The sequence below is a fragment of the Anas acuta genome, chromosome 9, assembly GCF_963932015.1.
Source record: "Anas acuta chromosome 9, bAnaAcu1.1, whole genome shotgun sequence".
Taxonomy (NCBI): Eukaryota; Metazoa; Chordata; class Aves; order Anseriformes; family Anatidae; genus Anas; species Anas acuta.
In genome coordinates this window covers 6774988-6797036 of record NC_088987.1, presented here as the reverse complement: position 1 = coordinate 6797036, position 22049 = coordinate 6774988, and the positions used below count along the sequence as shown (strand labels likewise).

Genomic DNA, 22049 nt, shown 5'->3' with positions numbered 1-22049 from the left:
GGGTTGATTGCATCCAGCCCTGTGTTGTGTCTCTGCACTCAGATGTGCTCTTTGAACCTTCAGAGGTTTGTGCATTTCCAATTACTCAGGATGCTTGCACAGGTAATCCTGTCAGCTACAGGCAGAAAAGGCATTTGCCATTGCAAAGAGATGCAGGATACAAGTAAATTAGAAGAAGAACACATGTACCTGGCCTTTGAAGATAGCTCACGTTTGTTGGGTCCTGCTCTGTGGTGTTGATGTCAGTCTGTTTTGCTCAGAGGTCCGTACAATTGTACTGATTTTATCTTCATTCAAAATAATGCAGGATGGAAAAGTTGAGGAAACCTGAACTGGGATTCCCCAGCACCCAGTGTTTGCTCTTATATGTATCTCTCTGTACAGATGTTTCTGGGGTATGTGTATATAAATATGTGCATGTGTTTGTATATTAAAACAAACAAACAAACAAAACAAACAAACAAACTTTATCATGGAAAATAAGCCTAATCATTTGAAACATTTTGGGTAAGAACAAGTTGGATTTCAGAGTCTGTTGGCGTTTTCTCTCAGGGCATGTTCCACTGCTCCCTGACTTATTCACTCTTCAGTAAGAGATACCAGATCCTTCAGCTTCTTGAAGGTGAACACTTCTACATTTTCCTTTCATCTCCATCTTAAAAATAAATTTAAAAAATCTCAATTCAGTATCTTTCCATAGTCACCTTTATCTACTCAGAAGGGAATATGCTATCAGGTGCTTCCAAGAGTCTGGTAGTGCCAAGGATCTGCTGGAGGCAGTGGCAAAACCCACCCAGGATGTCATTGGGGAGAGATTTCTTCCATCTACTCGAGGGAGCTGAGGGAGAGGCTTGATACAGGCTCTCGGATGTTTCTGACGTGAGTGAATCTAGTGATGAAACAGTGCCATGCCAACACGTGTTGATTTGGGCCATGGGATGCCCCCGCCTTCTGCAAGCTCATTTACATGAAGATGGATGTATCATACCCCATCTCCAAGGTCACCTCTGCCCATGGGTTTGCTGTGTGTGGTTCTTATTTGGTGGTCTTACTGATTTGCCCACTTCCACCATTTTCATGTGGCAGCAACAGGCGCTGCAGAGCTCTCTCCTGATCCTAAGCTGACCCCTCCGGCCTGGCTGTGACACTTTGGTAATTTAATGGACAAGTCTGCAGGTTGTCGTCATTATGTTCACTCATGTAAAGTACTTTATGCTTCGGGAACAATTTGGCCAAGGCAGCAGGGATACTTCTGTGTAAATATGTCATGAGTTCAAGCATTTTAATGTTCATAAAAAGACAGGACGTCAATTTAAAGCCTCAGCTGTCCCATGCATCTTAGGTCTGCTGATTTATGAAGTACTGAAAATTGGAATCATATAAGCCCGTAACACTCTGGCAGCTATTTAAATAGCAAAACTTTCTTCCAAAAACATGATATATAGAAGACATAAAAGTTTTAAAGAGGTAGTCTGCCTTAATAGGGAGAGAGCATTAGCATTCATTTACTGACAAGAAAGAGCTGATTTTCTTTACAAGAAGCGCTCCTTCCATAACCACCCCATGCTTAGCATTAATCAAATCATAGCTTTTCTACTGCCTAGTGAGGATTCTGTTCGCAGGAGGGTTGGAGAAGGTTAATATTCTCCCAATACTTCGATGACAGAGCTGAGCAGCCAGAGCAAGTGCTGAATTTCTGGTCCCCGGTAAAACCAAAGGCCAGGTGCTCCTTGCTAGGGAAACCACACAAGTGCTCACAACCAGGAGGGGAGTGGAAGGATGGCAAAATAAATCAAGCTGAGCTGTCAGCATGAAACTCCGAGGGCCAAATGTCACCCTAAGTGCATGGCCCTTCACCAGGGATGCTGTGTTAAACCCTGCCTGCCTCTGGACGCTGTTCCAGGTGGCTCCCTTGGGAGGGGGATGCCAGCAGGCAGCGGTGCAGGCGCCTGCCAGCTTTAGGTGTGTTGGATTGGCACTTCTGAGATGATAAAAGACACACGGGTCTCATGAGATGGGAATAGGGGATTCGAGCAGTCTGGCTAACTCGCTCGTGTTGGCGCAGAAACCTTTGTTTGAGAGTAAGCTGAAGTCTTCAGCATTTAAAATAGCTCTTATCGGGCCCCAATGACAAGGAAATGACTGTTTATAGGTGCCGCGCTCCGGGAAGCAAGGAGAGGAGCAGGGCAGGAGTGTGTGCTAACGTGATCTTAATATCGGAAGATAATTGCATCCCAGAATAAGAAAGGGAGGGGAATGATTTCCCGTGTAACAAATCTCATAGATAGTAGAGATATTTACAGAGAGAAAAGCACAACTACAAGGTAGCTCTTGCTTTTTAACACTTCACTGTAATTGGCCCCCGATCAGTGTTAAAAACAAAATTCTTCTGGTTGACTGGGATCCTTCTTAGGTCACCATCAGCTCATAATTTGGAGTATCTTAGGAGGATAAATCTCCTGGGGAAAAAGGTGTAATTCTTGTTTTATGGATGGAATACATGTGCTCGTCATCCTAAGTGACTGGTCCCAAACTGCACGAGACATCTGCAGGAGAGAGAGACCTGAAAACAAATCTCTCAGTATAGAGAGCAACGTGCTGGTTGTGGGATCATTCTGGTCTAAACAAGGCCAGTTTGGTAACAAGGGTAGCTGTGCCTTGGTTTTAGTACTGCTGGGATTTGGCACTTGTAAAAGCCCCAGGGCAAGGAGCACGGGATGGCATCTCTTTGCCTAGGGAAGTTCACGGGGCTTCTCGCTTTCAGCACTTGCAAAATCTTGGAAGGGAGAAGTAAAAATCCTGCTATTAAATGTGAGCTTAGCACTGAGCACTAAGCCTGAGTTGTGTCATCCGAGGATAAACGAGGCTGTTGAAGCCTCTAAAGTAATTGCTCGCTAACAATGCTAAGTGCAGCGTGCATCTTACCAAACAAAAGATTGTCTCTTTTGCACATATAAGACTTGCATTTAATTTCCTTTAAGCCCAAGTCCCTATTATAGCATTATCCTTCAGGTGTAATGAGATAACTGCTATGTTGATATTAAGGCTTGGAAAGGCCACCGAGAGGCCTCTTGGAGTCATGCTGTGGGGGAGAAGGAAACATCCAAAGCAAGGAGGGGCCATGCATACAAGCTCAGCATTTTGCATAGAAAGGTATTGTGAAATTCATGGCGCCTCCCTCACCCTGCTCGCTGTGCTGACGAGGAAAGAGCTCACAGCTGTAAGCCTGCTTTATTTAGCACTGGCTGGGGCTCTTTGTAAGAAACCCACTCAAAGAGGAGGTAGACCTGTCTGATCAGGCATTCCTGGGACCTAAAATGGTGCTTGTTTAAACTGTAGGCTGGCTTGGGGGCTGCAGGTATGTACCGTGCTGTGTGCCCTGTGCTCTGCTGCACCTCGTTTAGTTCTGCTTTTGGTGGTAAGTCAAAGATCCTGAAAAGGAGACGCAGCTTGTTAGACTGAGCATATGGTGCTCTCTACAGAGGCTGATTATCTGCACACCTTGTGGCCAGATTTTCAGTGAATATTAATTTCTATACCCCCTCTAAATTTAGGGATGTGAGGATTTAACTCAAAAGCTTGAATTTCTTTTCCAACACAGAGATTTTCACTCAGAGGGAGGTAAGGCACTGGCACAGGTTGCCCAGGGGAGCTGTGGATGCCCCATCCCTGGAGGCGTTCAAGGCCCTGGGCAACCCGACCTGGTGAGTGGCAGGGAGCATTGTTTTGGTTTCTTTTAAATCAGTAGGACAACTTTTGATGTTTCTTATTGTCCTGTGGTTTCTCACATGTGGTTTCTCTCATGGGCTCTTTCAAATGTGTGTGAAGATCTGCCCCTCAGTGTGACTAGGCTGAGCGTGGAATCATTTTTGAGGCACTGGCTTCTGAAGCCCTGCATTTTCTGCCTTTTGAGCCCGTCTTCCAGTTGGTAACAGCAGGCAGCACAGCGGTGTTCATTGTAGCCTTATTGTCAGGAGAAATCGTTTGTCTTAAAAGCTTTTTCTCGCAACTGAATTCCCAAGCTGGAGACTTTGATAAAATAAGAGAGAGATTTCTATGTTTGGAGCCAAATACACTGTCATTGTTTTCAAATACCTTTTAGTTACTGAGGTGGTGTTCGTGTGCAAGAACGTATAGATTAGACCATAAAGGAAAATAGGAGTGCTTGTGCTTGGTTAGAGTTAGTGCTTTGCACAGCAAATCATAAATACAATGTAATTTTGCTGCCATTGGTCATGTTATTTGCTCCCTGACACTTTGAGTTTTGCTGTGGCAGCAAGTGAAGTTTTGTGCTCCGGATCCTTGAGCCTCTAGCAGTAAATCAAGGAGAACCTCTGGTAGCTGAGACAGCGAAGGTTTGTGGTGCACAGCTGCTGAGCCTGGTGGCCTGATTTCAGAGACGGGGGTCTGTGAAAAATCAACTCCTTAACTCTGGGCAGCGCCGAGCTGTAACACGCACACAACTGTTCTATTCGCCTATGTTTGGGTTTATTGCTGGTTTCGGTAGGCATGCCCTGTTAAATTGTCTGTGACTGTGTGATAGCTGGGACAGCAGCACTGAGAAGGGCTCTTGGCTGTTGGGGCAGAATTAAAAAGTGTGCCAGGGCTGGAGCACTTGCTTACATAGAAAACAGTGTGGTCTGTGTTTGAGTTAGATGTGGTAGAACTGCAGCTGTTGAAAACGTGTCTGGATATTTTTCATATCTAGGTAGAGCTATAAATGCTTAAATCAGGACTTGGATATTGCAAGGTTGTATTTAAGATGCTGAAAATCTCTATTAATAACCACAGATATCTCTCAGCTAGGAAAGGATTCATTCTTTCAGCTTAATCATTCTTATGCAAAATTTGGATCCACGGAGAAGCTGCTCTGTCTGTCTCTGCCTCCAAGCTCAGGTTGGTTTGGACACATGCTAAACACATATTTTACAGGCACACCAGCCAGGACAGCAGTGCTCTGGCACAGCTTGCAGAGAGCAAAGCCTAAATACTTCCAAGTAAAAGACAAAAAAATTCCTTGGAGGAGAAAAGTGGTATCATCCATGTGAGAGAGGGTGTTCGTAAAGACGGGAGCCTGGTGTCTCCAGCAAAGACAGGGCTGTACATGATGCTGATTCCCTTTAGCTCCTGATTATGCCACAGGATAGCGTGTATCCCTGTGATAAATCTATGCCATTGACTTTGCTTTCAGGAGTTGATCTGTGTGCGTCCAAAAGGGAGGATTAGTATGCTGCTCTACTGCTCCAGTGATTTACACTGGACTTGGAATAATAAGACCCAGAATAAGGTGTTAGGCAGTTCTTAGTTGCTTTCCAAACCCGACAGAACTGAATAATTTGTTTGCCCTGTGTGTGCTTCATTTAGTAGCTCAGGTCCCATGCCGAGCTTGAGCCTCTTCTGAATGTGAGCATTGGCTTGTATCTGGACTCTTGGCTTTATCAAATTTTCTGAATTCTTGAAAATTCTTTTGCTGTCTTCCAACAGTCCTTTGCCTGCCTTCGTTTTCAGTCAACCCATTCATTTTCTGTCAGTTTGGAGTAACAACAAGCACTCCCAGAAGACAAATCGTCCTTGGGCTGTAGCAGCCACCTGAGAGGGAGCCGAGGATTGCTGCAATGAGTGGTTCGGGCACCACAGCGACAACAGATACAGAGAAGTGACTGGTACTCGAGCAAAGGGAGAAAGAGAAATGATTTGCTCCCAGGTCAATATTGTTTTATTCTTTTCCTGTGCTCAAAACAAATCTGGAGGATTTGTTTTTTTCTTGAGGATTTGTTTACAGCCTCTCAGATAACAGCAGCTGAGAGCAAGGGAAGGTGATGTGTCCTCTCACAGACACGGTGAGGGACCTTTATTTCCAAACTCGGCATGGGACATGAAATGAACATGGTGCTCACGGCATTCAGAGGAATTGCTGCTTGGTTTACAGGCCTGATACTGAGACATCCTTACCTACTCTAGTTTCCCTAGATAGTATTCCAAAGCCTTAGGCACAAATTTTGTATGCATTTCCTAATACCTGGAGACAGCAGTCAAAATGCAGCCCTCTGTGTTATGTTCTCATCTAGGAACTTCTGAAAAAAAAATACCTTTTCTGGGTTCTATTTGGTTAATGTAACAGGAGACTTGATTATTTAAATGCAGAAAGGAGTGGAGAACAGCCTGACTGGCCCAAAATGTCAATGTGTGAGTGAAAGAAGGGGAAACAGCCCTGAGCTTCTGCATTACCTGCAGCACGCAGCTCAGAGGATGCAAGTATGGCTCTGCTTTCCTCTTCTCATTGCACATGTGTGTTCAGACAGAAAATCTTCTGGAGTTGGGGTTTTTGGCAAATGAATCAGGAGGATGGCTCAGAAGGTCAGCTAGTTCAATGTCCTGTGTCCTAAGGCCAATGGGCTCCATCAGTGCTGCTTCTTACAGAGTTTAACAGCCTTAAAGATAACCAGTGATAAGACTACAATTCTCCTGGCAGCCTGTATCAGTATTTTATTTTTCCCACCGGAGAGCCTCTTAACATTCAACGTGAACCTGCTTCACTGTGATTTAAACCTGTTACCTCTGGATCTATCCACCACAGCGCAGGCTCTTCTTCCAATGGGAGGAAAAATAGGTAGTGCATTCCTTGTGAAATGTTTTTATTTGACTCTTGGTCATTCTGTCCTTCCTCTGACCTTTGGTACCTGTATTGCAAAATTCTGGACACAGTGCCCTAGCTGAGACCTTATTAATGCTAAGCAAGGTACTGAGAGGAAGGATTACATGGGATATAGTCTGTAATGCATTCTCCCGTTAAACTCTTCCAACAACGTGCTTGCCTTTTTCATTGCCCATCTTCAGCTAGTAGTCCGCGACCCTCAGATTCACTTTATTTCTTTAAAGAATTTCATAAATGAATTCAGCAGTTGATAAATTCCACCTAAGCTTAGGAAGAGTGTACTTCTTGTGGTTGAATACCAGATGTCCAGATAGTTTTCTGCATTTCTTAAAATCATTTTGGGTTCTGAGCATGTCACTCAGTATGACTGCAGTCCTTCCAAACCTCATCTCACCTGAAAATTTAATAACTTATTCCCAATTATGTCACCTTGTTAATTAATGAAAATATGGAACAAGATGGGTCCTGGGGCAGGCCCTGCAGCACCCATCAGTACATCCTTACATATTGAGATCATTCCATGCATGACCACTCTTTGGATACAGTCCCCCCTTCAACATCTGCTTCCCTATTGCATGAAAAAAGCTTTAACACGATTTTTCCCTAGCTTGTTCTTGAGGCTGGTGAGTAAAACAGTGTTGAAAACCTTACTTTGTCTGAGATCGATGGTATCTACCATCCCTTACCTCCAGAAGGTTTGTTGCCTGCTGTAGAAATAAAATATATTTCTTTGGCATGCTTTCCTCTTAACAAATCTACCACCAACTGCATCTCATCTCCTTGTTATCGTCCTGATTCTGACAAATGGTTTGATTTGTTTCTGCAGGAACTGGACTTAATCTGATTGATTTATAAATCTCCCAGCTAGCCCTTTTTTCTCTCTTTAAAGAACTGCACTATGCTGATCTTTTTTCAGTCTTGCAGTAGCTTACTCCTCCTCTTTAGGATCACAAAGATGAATGCTAATAGTTCTTCAATTGATTGAGCCAGCTCTTTCAGCACCCTCAGCTAATGTTCCTCACACCCTGTCTGTCTGAAAGTTTTCTCTTTTCTCAAGTGCACTAGTTGTGCTGACCATTTGCTTGCAAGGTGGCATTTTAAGTAAAGCTTGTTTCGGAAAAGCCCCTGGAATGATGGGGCTTCCCTCTGTAAATAGGTTTCCTCTGTTCGTGGTTGACAAATTCTACATGTATTTCTTTGTTCCTCCTCCTCCTCACATTTCTTTAAAGCGATTTCATGTTGTTCTTCATGTCTTTTAATAGTTTGAATATTTTTTTCCCTGTGCCTTGTTCTCTGTGATTTTGTCCATACACGCTCTCTTAGTCTCTTCTGCAAACAATTCATCTTGGTCTTTGAAACTTCTTCTTTATAGGCATTAAATACATAAAATCATTTGTCAAAAGAAAACAAAACAATCCCCCCTCTCTCTAAACACTCCTCTATTTTTCCCAGCCTTTCTTAAACTGTCTTGATTTGTCTGCTTCCCACACTTCTTTACATGAAGCTGCTAGTTTTCAGCCACACAGGAGACATTTTCCTGAATTTGTCCATCCATGCTCTTTCTTCTCCACTCACCCCTTCTCCAACCAAAATCAAGAGGTTCTAGCCATGGGAAACTGCTTCATGATGCCTGCCAAACTGGGTCACTTTGGTGCCTGTCAAATTAAATATATTAGTGCTCAGACTTTTCTAAAAATGTCTCCCTGCTTTTAATTTGGCAGAATCAATTCCCTAAACTGGAACTGAATTTATGAGTAGTTCTGTGCCCCTAAAGCTGCAGTCTCTAATGGTTTTACTGCTTTCTGGAAAAAAAAAAAAAAATCACCCAGATCTAATTGCATTATTGGAAATGGTTGAAGCTCTATAATATATGGGGGAAAACTTCTGTGGTCTCTGAGAAATCCTTTATTCAGAAGGAGCCAAAAAGGCCATCTAATGCTTCCAGAAAAGAATAGTCTGCAGAAATTTTTCTAGTTTAAGAGAGTGGGAGTCATATCAATACTTAATTCAAGGTGCATTCAAGAGAAAGATGTGGGCTGTGGAGGTGGAAACTGCACTTGTTGCAAGGCAAAAAAAAATAATAATTAAAGGTCAGGAAATAATTTGTAGTTCAACAGTAAAAGCTCCTGAATACTCTTAGTTCCTTATGTTATTACTCTCTGTGAAGCAGGGCATTAACACTCCATGATGCCCTGATTAGTTTACCAGGCTGCATATTCGGGGTAAGCTGTGGTTGCAATGGGCCCAGTGGTTGCTTGTGATTAATGCGGCATTCGGATGAAAAACAGAACGTCAGGTAAGCACTTCTCCAGGTCGGTAAGTGTCAGGAAGCAGAGAGAGCTTGGGAACAATGGCCAAAAGCAAGGAATAAAGGTATGAGCTGTGCATGAGGAGAAGCCTTGTAGAATTTCTGGCCCAAATGAAGTGGGTATAAAAGCAGAGAGTCTAGTCAGGAACTGTAACTTAAAATATTAATACTGACAAAGAACAGAAGAACAACTGCACTTACTTTATCTCGAGCCATTAGCTTTGATTTAGTGCAGCCATGGAAGCCTTTCGGTAGTTTCCCTAGTATCTTCACACTCTGCTTTAATAGCATTTGTTTAAATGAGGAGTGGACCCTCAAGCAATATTTCTCTTTAACAGGCAAGTCCCAGCACAGAGTAATAAGTAAACTGGGAACAATATATTTTAAAGGAAGAAATAGATTCTGCCAGCTCAATTTAAGGAAATATTTATTACACATAATTTCTGAACTGTTTTCTGAGTAAGCAATGGAAAATGATCCTTATGAACAGCGAAATGGGAGGAAGGAAAAAGTCTGCATCATTATGGAGAGCTTAATCTTCTGCGTGTGTACTTGTCATTCCAAGTGATGTCTTCACCTACATGAACTGAGGGCATCTACCCTGGGTCTCTCAGAAATTTTAGCCCCTAAAAGACCTCATTTTAACATTAGCATGCACTTACGCCCTCCTTTTGATGCTTTGATCTCCTCTCTTTCATTTCTTCCCCCTTTTCCTTTTCCCACAGACCTGCTGTTTGTTTAGGTAAAAATGCCACTTCTAAGTTTTGAACCCCTCTTAGCTTTTTTTTTTTTTTTTTTGATTGCTTGCTTTAGAGAAAAGAAAAAGGCGTTGCTGTCTGAATTGGTGCCCCATTAGGAAGGGAAACTCATTTGCCATTTGCCTACTGATAATTCTCCTTCTTTCTTCCCTTGCCTCTCAAGCAGGCTTGTCTTGGCAATCCAGCCCCTGCCCAAACGTTTTCTGTCCCTGTGAGCCCTGGGTGTGATGACACTTGGCAGAGTGGAGATGCTCTGTTTTGTGATTTCATCACTACTTTAGTCCCGAGTGAGAGTGTCTTGTTTGGAGTAACTTCCTAAAACCCAGAGCTCTAGATCCTTGTAGTTCATGGTTCCCTCTTTGCTGCTGCTGGTCTCCTCTCACAAGCAGGTAGGCTGTGTGCAAAACAGGCTTAAAACATGTTCATCACATAAAAGTCACATAGTTCAGAAACCTCAAAATAACTTTTTTTTTTTTTTCATTTATTTAAATGTACTAAACTGGTATTGAGTTTCCAGGGAACCATTTTATCCCTAGCTAAAAATACAAATTGGTGTGCCACATTTTGGCAGATTTATCTCCGCAAAATTGTTTATATGAGAAATGTTTCCTACTGTGTATCACAAATAGTAATTTAGTTTAAGAGTGTGGCATCCCATTGAACCAAGAAGCAGTGCTGTGGAAGGAAGATGTCCCTCCCTCCCCTCTTCAAAATGCCCTGCTGACTTCTCGCTTTCCCATCACTGTGAGCCTGGTATGCCTTTGCAGACTCAGACCCGTATATTTTACAGCTGCATTATTAAATTATCTGAGTGCTTCCTTTCTCTTACCTCCATGGAATTATGCTGGTGCTCTACATCTTGTTCCTTTTTGTATTACTTTTATTAGTCACAAGAACATAATAGAAGTGATAGACACAGCTTCTTAGAAATTGATACGGTATTTTTTATTTTTTAATCCAGTTACCTGTGGCTTTAAACTCCATTCTTCTTGTTAATGCAATCAAACGTTTGCTTTGTTTTGCTAACCTCAGAGCTGATGGTTTTGGTGTTATTACACTCGCCTCCTATTTCCCGTGGACTTGCTCATATATATTTTTTTTGTATTCTTCTTTTATGGAAAGACTTTCCAGTGAGCATTTCCTTGCCATATGTACATATCCTTGTATGTAGTTGAGTATGGCCAAAGACTGGCCCAAATCTGCAGTGCTGGGAATATACTGGGCAGTGTGGTGAAAAGTTCATCAATATCTGATCCTAGAGAAAGACAACTACCCTCAACATGCAGTGGGCCAGGTAATCCTTGTGGCATAGATGACAGTGGGATGGTTGTTGTCCACTCATGTTTCTCAGTTGACAGGACAGCTTATGGACTTGCAGCACGTGGAAAAAGGCAGATGATTCTTTTAACAACTCTGTAATTACAGATTTTGGCTATGACCAAAAAGTCTTGCAATGGAAAATTATTGGCAACTTCTTAATCATATTTCTTTTTATTGTACAGGGAACACTGTGTACCATGTGTAAAGTGTCTTGTAATAAAAGATGTCATTTCAAAGGTCAGACTTAATATATCAGGGGGATCACAAATTGAGCATATGATATATCTTGCAAATAAGCACAAGCTAATGTGAGTACAATTAATGCAGGAAGGAACTTGTTAGCAGACACTTCCTGGTTGGATGCCCTCCATCGTGGTGTTTGGAAGATCATATTCAAGAAACATTTTGGCAATGGAAGGGGGAGCAACTCAGTGATAAGTGAGGCAGATGAGGAAGGAAGAGGTTTCTGAACAGAGTGGATTTAAATAGCAAACCATAATGTGCCAGTGGCAGTTAGATTTTTAGCACTGAATATAATAGCAATATGGCTCTTCTCTGTGAGAGCTGTATTTATATTAAGAACATTCAGTTCTTTGGAGGGGTGCAGATTACAATTAAAATGTTCGCTTCCCATGTCGAGTCCTCTTGAGTTTTGTTTCTCGTCGCACACAACAACAGTGTGAATGAATTAGATGTCATCGCGGTGTGTGCCTGCGTGTGCCCACAGAATGGTGCTGGAAAAAGCTGCTTAAACTTGTTCGCTGCTGATGTCCTATGGAACATGATAATTGAAATACTGGCATGGTAGGCGTGGTACAGAAAATCTGACACTCACAGCAAGGCTGCTCTTAAAATAGCTGTAGAGCAGGAGATAGAAAGGACATTCAGCTGAAGTAAAATGTTACAGATCAATTTGTGTGCTTTCTGAAGAACTAGAAATAGGACTTGCTTTTACAAGGCAGCACATTTTAGAAAGAACTCCCTGCTACATTGTCCAGTTTCTTCATATCAATTGTGATTTACACTTTGCTCAATTGTAGTTCTTGTATGTCTACACGTTCCTGGTGCAAATTATTCTGTGCAATAAAGAACAATAATTCTCAGAAGCAGTTTACTTTTCTTCCAGTGGAAAATACAATTCCAGGTCTCTGAAACTTTGCCTAAAGGTAATCACAAATTTGAGTGATAAAATGTGGAGAGGATGCAAAGTTTACTTTATGGCCCATATGGCACCAGTTCTGGTGATTTGCTCTGTTGCCAGTTGGCTGGATGCAGCAGTGACCGTGTAGCTTTGGTGAAGTAGTTCAACTGACGTTACAGTATTTAGGGTTATGAGGAGAGAAATTAAATTGATATAATGAATACTTCAGGAATAACACAGTTCTGATCCAAATGTACTCAGTCATAGGGGACAAACAGTGTTGTGTGGTTTGGACATCGGGCATCCTAGATCATTGGGAGAATGGTCCTGAGCTTGTGATGTCTGTTCCATGGGAGGTGTCTTGAAGCATCTGTTTCCCTGTTGCAATAACAAAGATGAATGGATTTTTGGACCCCAGGACAGGGACACGAATTGATTTAGAAAAGAGAACGACACGCGTAGACATGCTGTTGCCATTTCCAAAGAGATTTGCTCATTAGAGCGATAGGGCTACAGCTAAAGCTCTCTGCTGCTTATGGTGAGGCAGCTTGAGCTCTCGGCACAAGTGTAGTGGGGAAAGCACAGCAGAGTGTGCTGCGGTGGAGGAAGAAGTCGATCCAGAGGGCAAAAACAGGCACCTTAAGATGTAGAAACACTCGTGTTTGTTTCTCAGGGAAAGAGAAAATATAACCTAAGCCCACCAAAATAAACAGCTTTAGTGGATAGTTCACTTTTGTCTGGGCTAAGCCACTTCACTGAAAACAAAGTCAAGTGAGAGCTTTGGCAAAAGGAGCCTTTTGCAAATACAGCAGGCTAGAGACAGCGTGAGAGCTGTTCCGCACAACCTGGACGTAACTGTCCTGCTCTCACACCTCTTCTCCCCTGCCTTAGGGAAACGGGCAGTGGCCAGTTTTGGGGTGGCCTCTGCGAGACGATAGGAACTAAGCTTCATCTGTGCCCACTAGCTCCTGCCTGTTTACATTCTCCAAGCAGACTGGTAGGAAGGCAGTTTCCTGCGTACATGTTAGTCATGAGTGGTTTCAGTCAAGTCCCTGGTTTGAAAACACGACAGTGATGTGAAACCAGTGTATCTCGTGAAATAATTAACTCCCAGTTGCTGTCACCCTCAGTCAGATGTTGTGTAATGGTCCCACGTGCTATGGAAACACTCCGTGGAATCAACAACGCTAGATATTATTTAACGTGATGAGCATGGCAGGCAAAAGCTACTCCTTCAAGGTAATAAATCATATGACATTTAGCTACCTTTATCTTGGCAAGAAGCCATCAAGGCTTCAGGCTTTCAAGATGTATGAGTTGCTTTTGAAGTGTTTTTGCACTCAGAAGAGCAGGTCTGCAAATGAGACGCAATGAAATTCTGCATTTCTTGTACCTTGTGATAGTCAGATTAGACATATCTAGGCTGCAGAATAGCTGATCTTTATCTGTATAGCTGATCTGTGTTTTTTTAATTTCTTCAGATACTCTTTTGTCTTTCCAGTGTCTTAAATTTCCTTTCATCCTCATTGCCCACCTATAACTCCAACTCTGTTTTCAGAGGACAGTAGAAGGCTTACATTTCCCAGGAGATGGTAAGGGGAGTCACGCTTTTTCCCCATGTAGTTCTGTGCTGGCCTGACATGCAGTGACAGATGATGCTGGTAGGATTGGGCTCCACTGGCTTTAGAGTGACACAGATATAAAGAAAGAGTGTGACTGTGTGGAGCTGGGGTGGTGCAGGGACAAAGCAACGTCACCTTGCACAAGCAGAAATACGTCAGTTTTCCTGGTGGCTTTTACATCTGATTAAATTTCAGATGTGATGGGGCTTGCCTTTCTTTTCTGGATGGTCCTACTAAAATAAAAGGCTGTATCTGATGCACAGTCAGTAACATTTGGTGGGAGATCAAGAGAAAGTAAGCCGTTTGGGGTTATAAGCATACAGGAGCACATCTTCAGTAAACTTTTGCAGAGAGAAATCAAACGTTGGAAGCGCACAAGCAGCAAGGGCACCTAGAAGTTATGTGACTGTTTTAGGGTATGTGACTCTGTAAGCCTGGCTGGAAGTCTCTGCTCTAATTGGTATTCAGCACAGAACTTGGAAATGTACTCGGAGTGCAAGTGGTCTGACCTGTGGAGGAAACCATATGTCATGACTTGCTGAGTGTTCCCCTGAGTGAAGCACAGGAAGGAGCAGGGTGCATCCAGTATTTCACTGTCACATCATCCTCCTGCCCTGCAAATGTAACCAAGAATCAGCTGCAGAATTTCTTTTATGCTCAGTTAAAGAACTATTGACCATGGCCTAAGAGTTTTGTTGTTTTTTTTTTTCTCTTTTTTTTTTTTTTTTCTTTCCTGAAGAACCATCACAGGTTGAAATTAAAGGTTTAAACTCCTCCAAATGGCCCCTGATGGATTCAGTCCTCTGTTATTGTTCCCAATAAAACAAGCGTTTTCCTAAATAGAAAACTTCAATTTTCAGACAAATCATCTCCATAGTAACTGGTGATAAATCATTGCCACAGGATCTGGATTGCTCTGACATGCAAAATACAGTATTCGTACTCTCAAGTTGCTTTTGTCTGGTCAGCTGGATTGAAATAACTTTTTAATTCTAAAAGCAAAACAGTTCATTTTAATTATGAGAAGTCAAACATCCAGATGAGAAATCTCGAAGCTGAGGATGCACGTGAAACTTCAGTTCAAATCCTTCTTGCTTGCACTGTCTCTGGTCTTCAATTAAATTATCCCTTCCTGCCTTTTCCACTAGCCCTCACATCTCTCGATGGGGATTTACACGGTGTTTCTTCTTGCTCCCCACATCTAGTGTGTGGCCATGAAAACTGACTTTTTGCAGATCCAGGTGAAACTTCACTTACTTGTGGCATTTCTCTAGTGCTTTTAATATTATTTTAAAACTTTTATGGACATAAATGAACTTCTCTCCATATAACACTTTTCAGAGCACCGGGTGACATTGGTGCTGTATGTCAGGGGGACTGAAGCCCAGAAGAATAAAGTCTAAAATTCTAATACTGTAGGAAATGTCACCCAGTCTGGGGTTTTTAGATAGAAACACAGAGGTATATTTAAGACATCTTAGCATTTAAAACACAGCTCTAATTGATCTCAGCTGCAACTCTGTAGGTCCTGCCAATCTGCCTGCAAGTGCCCAAGTGCAGGCAGCAGGAAAGCAGGAGTGGTCCTGCATGAGGTGATTGCTCACCGAGTATTACAGAGGAGATCTGGGTCAGGGATGAGCAGAATTCCCTTCTCAGAGGTGGCACTTGAGGGCTGGACTGTGAGATAATCACTTTCTTCTGCCATCCTCTTTCTTATTCAGTACATCCTACAGGTAGGCGCAGTGCTGGTTTTCTATGTGGGCAGAAGGATTTTTCATGTTTATTTGTATTTGGAGCTATTAATTTGAGGGTTTTGTTTTTAAAGGTGTACTTTTTCCTTTATTCATTTCCAAGTGCTTTAATTTCTGAATTGAAAGGATTTGTAAGTGTAGGTGCAAAACTTTTCCCATTTTCTCTCTTTGTGTCAAACAATGAAATGACATTGGCTTGCTGCGTTATATGCTGCAGTAAAAGCATCTCTGGGAGTACCAGTCTATTCATTTTCTTCATAGAATTAATCAACAAAAGTTGTTCCAGATAGGCTTATTTCTTTTGGTTTCCCAGGAGCTTTCTTGTTCTTTCCTCCATGCTAGCTGATGCAAGTCACACTAAAAATCAAAACCAAAGCCCAAAGCAATAGTGAAGCCGCAATCACAGTGGTACAGGAACAATTAAAAACAGGCTCATTGCAAATGGTGAAGGAGACAAACACAGCCATGGAGGAAAACAGCACTTCCTACACACCAGAAAAGGCACTCGAGGCAGGTTAGGTTTCTTTGTTAGGTTTCTAAAAGGTTATTTAAAAAGGCTATGATTTGAGTATTTTTGAATGTAATCACCAAAGCTTGTTTCAAGGTTTAGCTGAAGATCAAGATCCTGCATAAAAGCTTTTTCCCCAGTAGGTGAAGGTAGTGGAGGTAGGGCCAGCAGCATCATGGAGCAAAGATTTGCATTGCTTACCATGCCTCCTAACAAAAATGGTAATGGCTGGTCTGGGGAAATCTAGGAAAACTTGTATGCACTGGCTTGGATGCACACAGGTGTGAGTATACACGTATATTTGATGTTATTAGTGGTTTTTTTTTTTTTTTTTTTTTTCCCTGATGATTTAGCAGTATCTAAATGTGGGGAAAAATATGTGTGAAACCTGCTATTACAAGAGTTAAATTGTGCTGAAATTTTTAGATCTTTGTTAGCAGACAAAATCCTGGAATGTCATTCTCTCCAATGGGAGTGAGGAGGCACAAGTGGTAATTATTGAGGGACAAAATGGCATCGAGTACTTGCTTGTGCTTGGCCTTGGACCACTGGTTCTCTGAGTAGAGTATACTAAAGATGTGGCATGATTATAATACATGGGATTCTTTTGGAATAGAGGAACACAACTTTTTTTAGATTTTAAAGCTCTCCAGAATTTTTTTTAATTGGCAGTAAAACAGTAAGACACTTAAAATGCAAACTATAACCATAAACAGGGCTTTGTTTTATATTTATGGCTTGTGAGTAAAGATTGCACAAAATGGTAACTTTTAATTTTGCGTTAACCCAGCCTCCTTCCGCACCAGGCGGGCTCTGGGGTTGTGCTGGCAGTTCAGGGAGCCTCGCGTGCAGGGGAAGACGAATCAATTACTGCCTGTGCCTTGCGGTGGGCTGTCCCCAGTGAAATAATCTAAACCTGTCAGATGGTGACAGCTTGCTCTACCTGCACAAATAACACTGTTTTAAGAAATCAAGGACTGCTGATATTGCTGTAATAGATCTAAAAGCGCATACTGATGTGATCTCCCATCTCCTGCAAGATGGCATTTGAAGCTGCTGGCGTGCTGAATATTTCTGCGGTATCAGCCTATCATCTGAGAAACATGGATCAGATTTTTTGAAAGAGTTCAGCATCGAACAAATCTCCCTCTTGTCTGGCTCTGATATTTCAGATCCTCATACATGAAAACCAGTAAAAAAAAAAAAAAATAAAAATAAAAATAAAAACAACCAACCTTCCCTACTTTAAAAGCCACAGCAGGCTTAAACAACTGCCTGGAGAACATCCTTGTGTATCCAAAACCTATATTGTACTGAAAAGTTATGTCCACATACTCTGTTACAGCATGTACAAGTCTATTGGAGCACTTCTCAGGTTTCAGAGTCCCAGAGAGGTTCCCAGAGCACTCAGCCATGTCCTTTCTGTTGGACTAGAGCTTGCAAATTGGTTTGTTTTTTCAGTGTTTTTGAAAAAGTAGAGACTGAAGATAAAACACTCAATTTGGATCAAAGCAAGGCAGCTATCATTGGTATTTTTTAGTTTTGCAATGAATGGAGAAGCTGTGTTTGGAAAATGTTTGCTCTGATTAACCTGAAACAATTTGTTAAAGGCAAGTGAGATACTTGAATTGCGTGGGTGTTTGGTTTAGTTTTGTTTAACAATTAAAAAGCCATTTAAAGTAGAAAATGCTACATAAAAATGAAAAGCTGAAGAATCTAAATTCCAGGTATTTTGAAAAAATAAACAAACAAAAAAAACACTTATTCTGACTGAAATTAATTTTTATTTTAACCAGATTTTGCAAGTATCTTTATCTAGCTGTATGGAATAGCCATTTGGGGATGGGTGAACTTTTTGTCAAGATGTTTTCTTCCAGCAGAGTAGGAAAGATGGACAAATGTTGTTCTTACTGTCCTGTTAAGAGAGAGATCACAGAACCTTTAACGCCTTGTGGTTTTTTAAATCGTATCTAGGAGATGAGTGAATGAGCTGCATTTCCAGCCACAACAAAATATACATTGGTCAGCTTTAGGAGGACACTGTTGACAAAATGAGACTTTAAGGTGTGAAATATCTTTCTGAAATTGTCCATTCACGTTACTTATTTTTAGTGCTTTGAGCACGGCTATAAATCCAAGTAAACAGTGTCTAGCTGTGTCTCTGCTCTAAATAAAGTGCATCAAAAAGTGAAGTTTAATTTCTCCTCAAGATCTCTTGAGACTTATATTTTTGAAACTCCATCAGTTGCCTTGACACTGTGGAAGTAGCCAGTTTTTTTTCTAAGGGATCATTTTCTTGCCCAGAAGTGCAGTTGACCTTGATACTGTAACAGTCTCTATAGGAAAGGATGGTCAGAGGCTACACCAATGGCTGACATAAGGGACAAAGGCAGTCCCTAAAGCTAAAACCTCATAATTTCTAGTAATCTGATAAATGTAAAGAAGCAATACGGAACTGAATGATCTGCAAAGAGTGAGCATTGAGCAAGTTGTAAGGAAATGCGAAGGTGGCCATTGCAGCCTACCTTTTTGAGTTAGAACATCAAAAGGCTCAACAGAGCTGTGTTCCCACCATGCTGCCTGTTGCGTGTGATACAGGATGAAAGGTTCTTCCCTGAGGAATTTACAGTCTCAGATGACAACAGGTGAGACTAATGCAACAGTTGTCTTTCCATTTGACATGGAGCTTTATCACAAAGGATAAAACAATGTTCCCAGAGCACGAATGGTGCAGAGTCGGAAAATGACCGGATTTGTTGTGATTCAGTTCATTGCTTTTTTTGCTATAAGGTAATCTGTCTTCCTGTCTGGCTTATGCTGTGTATTTAATCAGGTGCTGAGTGAATCTCTTACTTTGAAAATCTAAACTAATAATGGACATAAAAATCCTGGTAAATGATAAGCTGCAATAAGACAAGTCATATCTTCCCTAATGACAGCATAATGAACTGAATTTAAAATGAAATCCTATCGTGAACAGTCACGGCCCATTAGACAATGAAATTTCTTGTTAAACTGACTTCTTAAAAGCACTTTGCAAAAAATGAAAATGAAACAAAATTGCACAATATTGTTGGAAGCCACTTGCAGCCATATCCTAGTGATCTTTAGGGGTAAAAACTAACCAGCTACAGTAAGTACTCTGCTTGAGCAAGGACATAAACTCTAAAAATGTCAACTGTGAATTACGTGTCATCCAAATCATTCCAGCAAGATTTAACAGCTAATATCACTGTTTATTGTTTTTAATACTATACCCATCAAGAAAAGATGGAAAAAGAAATAAAAAGATAGGTAAGGGTTCTTTCCTTGTGATGAGTGCTGTTCTACGTGGATCACATAGAAAAGGGAGAAACATGAAGAACACAGATGTTAAATACTGCAAGTTTTGAACAAAACATTTCTAAAATAGCAAGTGGGTTGACTTCCCAAAGGCAGCCAAAAGGAGGTGCAGAGAATGGAAGTGACGGGGGAAGTGTTTGGCTTTGTTGGGAAGTGTTCCACAGCAAGCCTTTCACAGATCCCTGTACCGTTGTAGTCATCATCTCTGAAGCAAATCCAAAACAGCTTTCTAATGAAAAATGATTATTGCAAACTGGACTAAGAATGAAAATTTAAATCAGAAAAAAATAGTTGTAAATTTCCAAATCTTATGGAAGTCCAGGATGGTGTAGGTTCCTATAGCTCACCACTTCCTTTGGAACCATCTAGCTGAAGATGCTTTGAAAATGGGATCATAAAATCCCCAGCCCCCCAAGCACTTGAAATTTTTTTTTATTCTTCATATTTCTTTCATTTAAAGTCTGAATGTTCCATATTATTTTCAACTCTTCTATGTTAGGTATTAATGATATTTTAGCCACGAGAGACAGATATTTCAATACCTTTTAAAAAAGTTTCTTTTGCTTCTTTTGAAGAAAAAGGGTGCATGGCAAATGCAAGATTATCGTTCCAGTAGTATTTACAAAAATAACAGGTATTCCTACAATAATGTAATACACTTTCTTTGTATGTGTTTTTTCTTTTCTTTCTTTCCTTTTTTTTCTTTTTTTTTTCCCCTTTAAGAAGGAGCATCTGTTCTATAGTTATTTCAATGCTTGGGTAATTCATCTAATGATTACATGGATGTTGGCTGGAAGGCAACACAGTACATTGTAGAGGAAGCTGTAGAGAGGCTAGTAAACACAGGCTTATGTAGTTTTAAGGGAGGCAAAAAGAAGAAAATACACTGTTCTGAATGATACACATAGTTGGATATCATCAGTCTGCATTTTCAAAAGAGCTGCACATTTAGTCACTGCCATTGTTCCCAGCAGGAGCTCTCATACTGAGTTCTTTTGAAATCTGACCATTAGAGATTATTTTGATCCATCCTTGAGTGAGAACACAAAAGCTAAAGTAAATTGTTTCATCAATACAAGTTTATAATTTTAGTCCAAAGATGTCTAGGGCACTTGCACACAGAGAGGAGCTCTGAATAAAAGATAATTGTATATCTTATTCAGTGTACCTATCTGGCTATGCTGTTTAGAATTGATATTGGAGGAAGTAAAATTGAAATGGAGAGGATGCTGCCTGGAAGATTTATGTGATTATAAAGAATTGGTTAAATTTTAACTAGTTTCATTTGGACTGATGTAAAATGGGATAGGTTGTTTCTCATTTCACTGTGATGGAAATGGGCCTTGATTCAGATGTCTCTTTTGGTGCTAATCTGCTGGCTTTACAGCAAAGTAATGAGGATTGGGGCTACAGTGTTTGTGTCAGCTGGTAACGCAGGCTTATAGACAAAAAACATTTTACTGGTCAACCAAAGCATTTACCAATAAATTATCAAATGCTTAGTCCTTTTGACCCTAAAATTAGTTATTTAACAACTGTAGTGAGAGCTGTGGAGCAGCTTGCTCTTGCAAGTTGTCCTTTCATGTTGCTATCCATTATGGTGAAGCAAAATGTAACTGGTTTCCACTGTCAGCAGATGTTAGGAAATAATGAGCTGGTAATGAAATAAAGCTTCCCAGTAGGACCTAAGGGTACAGCACCAATGTGATAATAAAAATACACTGAGCATGTTAAACAAAAGCAGACTGCCTTGGCAGGAGTCCTAGAGGTAGAGAACTGAGTTAGGTCAGCCTTGGCTAAAGGACCAAATGGGGTCAGCAATATTTAGAGTAAATAATAATCCCCATTGTCGTTCCAGTTGCAGCCTTGGACTTTTTTCTTCCTGTCCTTTAAGCATCTTCCTGCTCACAAGATGAATTTCATCAAGAAACACGTTTAAAGAAAAGAACAAAAAGGCAAATAACAACCAGTGCACAAAAGTCTTTTAATCTCATGAAATTTTAGTTGCATGTTATAGGTTAAGTGGAGGGAAATGAAAGAAGGAACCACACAAGTATTTGCAAATGGTAATGTTGTGCGTGAAAAGAAAATAAGTCACAATTAAGAGGCAATCTTCAGTGTATTTCTACAAGTAGTCCCATGAATAATATTGAGCATAAGGGGCTGAAGCTCAGACCAGCATCCTTAGAACAAGTTATTTGGACATGTCAAATCCCAGTGTTATTTTAGTGTGCTTCCTTCATTAAACAAAAATAAGAAATAAAAGTATAGCTGCATGTGCCTATATGCATGTGTTGGACAAGTGCATTAATGACCACAGAGCAATATTGGAAGAAGCAGGCAATGAAATATTTTGCAATAATAAACCAGCTGACATGCTAGGTGACACTGCACAATCATTTCGAAACAGCTCCTGGGAAGTTTCCATCCCGTAGTTGGAGACATTGGTGATGTGTAAGGAAACCCCAGATCCACCAGTGTGTTGTGATTTTCTCCTCTACCAGTTGCGCCCCTGACAGGGGAGTGAAGAGGTAAGGATTGTTAGTGGGAAGGGATGACTTTTTCTCAGGGACGTGTGAATCAGTTGTCAAGACTGGCAGGGTATAAAAGGAAGTGCCACAAACGTCTGATTGCACTCGGTGGC

At 41.1% G+C, this 22049-nt stretch overlaps 1 long non-coding RNA gene across 3 annotated transcripts in view; it reads left to right on the top strand.

Moving 5' to 3' along the window:
• Nucleotides 1-3183: 3183 nt before the first annotated feature.
• The window catches only part of LOC137861174 (uncharacterized), a 105594-nt gene continuing 86728 nt past the window's right edge, over nucleotides 3184-22049 (top strand). Inside the window, exon 1 of one of the 3 annotated variants that reach the window (XR_011099445.1) lies at nucleotides 3184-3358. This is a non-coding gene — a long non-coding RNA (uncharacterized lncRNA). The remainder of the gene's footprint in view (nucleotides 3359-22049) is intronic. The other 2 variants (XR_011099447.1, XR_011099446.1) reach the window with 2 other exon arrangements.